Genomic DNA, 7,215 nt, shown 5'->3' on the forward strand with positions numbered 1-7,215 from the left:
ATGTGCTTTAGCCCTAACAAAGAATGGGAGGCCAGCAAATTTCTAAGCATCAGAAACACCCATGCAAAAACTCTTAGGTCCACTATTGATAAAGACTCAGCTGATTTTTAATCACTATGATGCATGGTTGGGAACCGCACCTTTATGCTTAAGCACTGGAAATGCTTGGTCGAACTTTTTCTTTGGTAAAGTGACATCATGAAGACCCTTTTTATTTTCCTCAAGCATTTCACAAAAAAGGCTTCCTCCTTGACCAGAGTAATTACAAAATGATTCAGTAGTCATTTATGTTGTGATACTGCTTAGTTAGATAAGTGGTATGAAGGAAAAGAATAGGAGAAGAGGGAAGGATAAATATGCCAAAGAAATAAGACTGCAAGGAGCACAAAGTTTCCAAAAGACTTGGAGCAGAGAATAAAAGAAGGGATAAATAATGTCACATGGGAAGGAGCAAGGACAGAGGAAGAGGATGAAAGGAACATGAAGGAGAAAGTGAAGACTCTGACAAAAACAAGAACAGAAATATAATTGACAGCTAACATTTAAAGAAAAAATAATAAAAATGGGAGGAAATATTGTGCAAATAATTACTTTTACATTTGTAAATGCTCCCTAGTCCAGCAGTATATGTTTGGCAAATACTTTTTATCCTGGACTTTGGAAAATTGGAGAACTTGGTTTAAATTTCCATTAGTGGATAACAAAAGATGTGGTCACTAAAGTACAAAAAAAAATTATCATTGAATGAATGAACTTTGAATCAAATTTCCACTATTCTAGCCACACCAGTTTTCATGCCTCATACTTTGGGGGCATTTTCCCCTTTGAACAGGTTGGTAAACTGACAACTGGTAGCAATAGGTAGCTCCTGTGCAAGCAACTGAAGGACTTCAGTTGCAACCTCTCTGTCTTCTAAAGTAAGGCTAAGTTTTAGGAGGACCTAGGGTTATACCCTTCTGATCCCCCCCAGCTCCTATGCACAGCAGTGGGATCACAGAGAAAAGACTTTGTGTATGAGTAGAAGGGGAGAGATAGGAATGTATTTCAGCCCATCCCAGAATACAAGACCAGTTCTGCTGCTACAAAGTCATATTTGTCTCTGTAATATTAATTACAAAAAGGAAAGTGCCTGATGTCCCAAAAAATCTTTGGAAGCTGTGGCTAGCAAAGGCTGTGTGTTCTGTTGGATCTTGTTTTGATTGCACTTAGACTACAAAGACATTAATCAAATTAGATGATCCATGCATACTCTAGTAGCACTCCTTTTCCTTGCCTGGAGACAAGAATGAACCACAATGGACTTCATTTGTTTGCAGTACAGCCTGGGGCTCCATTAGATCACGGAATAAGAAAAAAATCCAAAAATTGTTTTGTTTAGATCTACCTACATCAGAGGCAGAGATAATGTATAACGTCTTAAGAAGCTGCAGAAAGATTCTGGTGTTGTTTTGAGTCCGAAACAAGTTTGAACATTTGCCGCCTTCTGATCCAAAATGGAGATCTGAACTAGGGCTCTAAATGCCTCTCATCACTAGGACTCCTAAAAGTGCCGCTGCCCAGCTGGCACTCTCCTGGCTCAGTTACTGACTTTTGCATACCTCACTGGTTTTGTGTCCTACAACATCCCATCTAGCTGCTTCTCAAAAAATAATGGCCTCCCCTTTATTACTCTGCCTCACTCTGCAGGACTTTTTTTCAGTTCCCTTCATGCCTGGAAAAATCTTTCCATCCCAAAGTACAAGCCATAACGGCTCTCTTCTTTTCCAGTTTTCAATTTCTCTCTTTTGTGGGGCATGTTGGTGAAGGGGACATGTTTTAGTAATGACAGTTAGTTGCTATCACCGGTTGGTTATCATAAAATAATTAGATTTACCAATTTTTAAAATTCTGTATGCAATTATTATTTCCTATACTCCTGATGTACTAAGGCATATGTTTCTCCAGTAGACGTGAAGTTTTAGTCAGTATTAAGCATACAAGTAGTGCATCACTGGTGATATTTAACAGTAATAATTACAGTCTTAGTGGAAATTGCAAAGCCAGATATATTTTGCAGGCTTTGGAACTTAATATCTGAGGAAGAATTCAAATGATGAATATTGCTCTGAGAAGAGGCATAGAAATATGACTGACTTGGAAGGTTGGATTTGCCATGGCTGTCATCCCTGGGATGAACCTTATCCATGAGACAGCTTCTGTAGATCCCTGACAAGGGGATTATGAAATGGTGTTGGGAAGATGGCAGAGAGTGTGTATTCCCATACTGGTAAATGGATGACAGGAACTTGTTTACAAGGTGGAGCAGCAAAAGGGAAAAGTATGAGATGTGCTTTTGATCTTAAAAGCAGTAAATCATGAGGGAATGTCTCAATGTGTTTTGGACAGTTCAGTTTCTACAGTGTGTTCTCTTACTACTTCTGTTATATTGTTTGTATGGAAACACCTAGGCACACTGCTTCCCAAATGTTTTATTTGGACTTTGAACGAATTACAAGTAATTCCTTAAATTGTGAAAATCCAGATACTTATGTCATGGTGGATTTTTTTTTTTTGGTTGGTTGTTTTTTTTTCCTTTTCCTCTTACCCAGGGAAGAACATATCAGTCACAGAGAAGAAGCAGTACTGCTCTGAAGGAACGATGAAAGGTGCTTTGACCTGGTGGTGACTGCAGCTGCTTCATTATGGGAAGAACTGAGAAGTTGCCTTGAGCTACCATCTGCCACATTTTAGCCACCTCCTGTAGTGGAAGCTGGCCATGTGGGCCAACCCCATGTGTAGTTTGAGTTTTCATTCTGTTTTGTTTTCTTGGGAGCTCAGCATTTGCATTCTAAAGAAATTCTCAAGTATGGATCTCGGTCTTCATGGGTCTGCTTGTGTGGGCATGTAATATATCCAGCCTCATACAGCTTTGAGCATTCCTGAAAAAGAGCCTTTGATGTGAGCTAGGATATTTAGTATTTCTGAGGATGTGGTACCTGAAGGTATGAACTGTTTAGAAAATGAGACAGAACTGCATTTTTGCAAGGGTAAGTAGGAATTGGGAATGTACTTTGCGTGCACTCAGAACATCAAAGCACTGTGTCTTAATACTCTAGATTGATTATTTCAACTACATGAATAGGTCACACTGAATTTAACTTTCAGATGAAGCATTTGCATGCATACATGCTTTTCCTGAAACAGGTGGGTTTGTGCACCCTGCTTGGTAATAGTACACTTGATGCAAACAGGTTTTAACACGTTTTGCAACCCCACTGCACAATACAGATTTAGGCACCCATAACCCCTACTGTTCATGTCTGAGTACCCTTTTGTGAAGGCAGGGAGATGCAAATGCAGGCACAAGACTTGTGGATAAGGGATAATATGGATACATCCATTCCTTCTTTAACTAAAGGCACACAGCACTGTTGAAGTTGGTGGCAATACTTGTGTTGACCGGAATGGAGCAGCCGTGGGTACTGCTCTCTCAAACTGCCTCTTGCGGTGTAATGCACTTTCAGTCTTGATAAGCGTTTTATGACTTGGCTTTCCTCTTTTTTTTTTCTTTTTTTTTTCTTTTTTTTTTTTTTTCGGATGTTGAGCTAACGGTTACAATGTGCTGTCTTTACAATGCTTGGTGGCCCAGTAATTCCAGATATCCTTTGAAAGGAGGCTGAAGGATAATAAACTGTGGAATCCCAAAACAGATTAATGTAATGTGCATTTCTAGATTATGATTAGTAACAAGATGACATGTTGGCATGGTAACACTTGAAGCTTAACTACAAGTTCTTAAAATAAAGCAATGACATATGTGTAGGTTTCTATCCATTTGCATACCACCCACCTGAAAACATACATAATTTCCACAACACTCAGGCAATTAAACCCCACTTCTTACTTTTGAATTAAGTGTTGAAATAAGACATCATGCCTCTTTCCTAGTATTTATCCATAGTCTCCCACCATAAATTACAAATGTTGATAATGAACCTGTCCATTTTGTAACATCTTAGGCTTTCTGCCTTTTGGTTTCATTTCAAAATGATTAGCACAAGGAATGTAGTACATGCTTCATTCATTGTGGTTTGGACCACGTTGCTATCCTTTAAATTCTGCCACCTCTTAATGTGAAAATTGTCTCAGTGATATTGGAAAAGTCTGTTTCTTAATTAAATTGATAAAGCAGTGGGTGCATTTCATGTGGCTGAAGATCGGGAATTAAAATCCCAACTTTACCTCAATTCATTGTAGGAAAGTGGTAAAATTTTTAATGTGAAATTACTAGCTGAGACAGAGAGGCTAGCTATTATTTTCTAGTTGCCTTATGGTGAAGAGAAAAGTGTTGTCTAGTTGTTACAGAGTCTGTTCGGCTTTCTTTCACTAAGCAGAAGTTAACTTTAATGTTTTCTATATATGGTAAATGTGCCAGAGGATGCTCTACGTGTGTAGTTACTTTGTGTTAAACTTTATCAGAATGCAAAATTGGGCACCTTGTTCTGATTGCTTTATATGCACAATACTGCTTTGACCAAATTCCTTACAGTCAAACTTAAGATGCTGCTAAGTTCTGCGTAGGTAAATACAATCTTCTTCTTCTGTCACTCTAAATAGACAAAATGGGCAGTGTTACCTTAAAGAATATTAATTCTTTGACGGCTTGCTTATTTATGTATACTCTACTCTATAGAGCATCACAGGACACGGAAAATATAGCTTACAGGATTTCCCCAGCTCCTTATGCAACCTTTAAATCCTGAATTCTGTTCTTCACACCACTATGGATGGCAGATGCTGGAAGTACAATGATTGACTCCAGCATGATAATCATGTTACGTTCAGAATAATACAATTGCCAAGAAATATTTCACATGCACAGCAGAGTTCCCAGGATAAGCCTCCTGCTAAGGCATGGCTGATGTTTGTCCTTGTGGCCTTTTAAAAAGTGGAAACCCTGATCTGTGTTTCATAAATCTACCTGTATTTCTTACTTGCAGATGAAGGAATTTAGTATTTGAATTTACTGTGATTGTGGGGTGGAGGGAGGGAGGGACACATGCATGCTTGGTTTTGCCACTAATCCTTTGGAAATCCTTTAGTGCCTTAAGGAGGCAGAGGGGGAACAGACCTTAGGACTACAGAAACTTGTTCAAACCTCTTTCCTGCTTTAGCAGAATTCCTTTAAAATACATTGTGCCTTTGGCTTCAAATATATTTGCATTAGAAATCTGTAGCCATGGGATTATGGACAGGAAGTTTTGCCCCTGCACAAATGTTAGGAAAGAGAGTATACTGTTTCTTATATAGGATGTGAATTAAAAATAGAGCTAACTTAAGTTCTGCCACTGGGATCCATGCATACTAAGAAAGTTGCGAGTTGCAGGTAAAGCCAGAAAAGACAAAAAGAAATAAAAGGAGCAAGTTTAAACATACTGGTTGAAATGCTTGTACCACTGGCATGACTGGCAAATTTCCACTGGCTTCCCTGGGACCAAGATTTCATGCTTGCTTCTGTTTGGCTTAAGAAATGCTCACATACGATAGATACTTAGGCATCATTCTCTCTTTAATGTTGTCAATGCACAAAGGAGGGGAAAAGAGAGGTTAGTAGTTGTGGAGACCTGCCTTGATTTGGAGTGGTTGGGATCTGTGGTATACATCTCTATTCAGTATTGTTCCTCTGTGTAACACAGACTCTTGCTATGGGAATATGAATATGCAAATGTAAATTACAATGTGAGAAGTTACTGCGCAGTGTGCACGAACCAATGCCAAACTATGTTTCTCTACTCTCTGAATTGTGGTCTTTTTTAAAAGAAAGGAAAATATAGTTAACAGGTGAAAACCATTCCTGTGCAAAAACAGCCTGTATGAGGCAATTTATGTACTCACTGATGGTCCTAAGCAGATCTTAGGAAAAGTTGAATAAACTTTTAGCCCACGAGAGAATTTTATCTTTTAAGTATTATGAATAATTTGTTGGTACAGAGCTACAAAAAAACAAAAAAAGAAAAAAAAAAAAAGAAAGAAAAAAAAAAGGCAAAAAAATGAAGGCCTGAAAATCAGAGGTGTGGTGGTCTTCTATTTTGCTCCTGTGATGACAAGGAAGTTTTAAAGAGTATGTAAACAGTTGAAAGAAAATCATTACATGGCTCACAGTATGTAAGAGAAGACCCAGCATGGAACAGATTTTTCTAGCTTGTTTATAAATTAAGCTTCTGTCTTTTGTTTGGGACTTGCAAAAAGAAACCATGTAAATTAAATTAGGAGTAAAGGCGTACTGCAGACATTTGACTGAAACAAAGATATTTCCCCACCTCCTGAGGTATTAATGAGTAGTCTAGGAAGAATAACGTATGGAAATCTTGTCTTTGGAGCTCCAGTGCTGTGCAGCTGTGTAACTCTTGCACGGCCAACGGTGAGATGGTAACCAACAGTCATGACAAGTAGTTGTTAGGGCCACAAACTGGGGTCTGTTTGAAGAGGTGCCAAAGAATGCACAAAAAGGCTGCCGTTTATGATGTGAATATGCACTAAGAATATGTACCAGCTAGATGGGGGAGGGAGGGGTGTTTGTAAATAACTGCAAAAAGTTTAAACTCTGACCCATGACCACCTTGTATCCGGGTGTCAAATTGCTCTCAGCTAAATGAGAAGCTTCAGTAGCATAAGAGAGGCCACTCTTGTTTTAATCAGTTCCATTAAAACCTTCTGGATAACTTTTCAGCAAAGATCTCCACTCTAAGACATTTGTCATGGATATCAACTGTACATATGTATTAATTTTCAGTGTAACTAGGGAGGATACAGAATTGTAATGAAGTCACAATGTCTACTTGATGATTATCACAGATTTGTAACTCTCACTTAAATTATGTAAGATATGTTGACATTTTATCTTGTTAACAAGATGTATTTTTCTATGTTAGTTAAATGTATAATTTGTATAATTTTGTATATTAAATGTATGCATATTTTAAATTAAAATCTTTATAATTTTAATTATTTTAACTCTAAAATGGTGGCAGAGCTTCTGAAATATAGTTGTAAATACAACTTTATCCGTGGACAGCAACCCAGGAAGTCTCCATTTTGAAGAAGGGGCCACCTGGTCTCCTAACAGGATAAGGAGGCTGTTACGCCTGAGCTCTTGCTCCTCTCAGTGGAGCAGCTGCCATCCAGCTTTTGCTGATTTAGCAGAATTACTATGAATTAGGAGAGTACCACTCTCAG

At 38.3% G+C, this 7,215-nt stretch overlaps 1 protein-coding gene across 2 annotated transcripts in view; it reads left to right on the forward strand.

Moving 5' to 3' along the window:
* Positions 1 to 6,905, forward strand: part of JAKMIP1 (janus kinase and microtubule interacting protein 1) — a 249,917-nt gene extending 243,012 nt beyond the window's left edge. For both annotated transcript variants that reach the window (XM_055797324.1, XM_055797327.1), the window contains exon 16: positions 2,589 to 6,905. The gene's annotated coding sequence lies outside the window, so the exon portion shown is untranslated. The remainder of the gene's footprint in view (positions 1 to 2,588) is intronic.
* The last annotated feature ends 310 nt before the right edge of the window (positions 6,906 to 7,215 follow it).

Source organism: Falco peregrinus, chromosome 2 (genome assembly GCF_023634155.1).
Source record: "Falco peregrinus isolate bFalPer1 chromosome 2, bFalPer1.pri, whole genome shotgun sequence".
Lineage (NCBI taxonomy): Eukaryota > Metazoa > Chordata > Aves > Falconiformes > Falconidae > Falco > Falco peregrinus.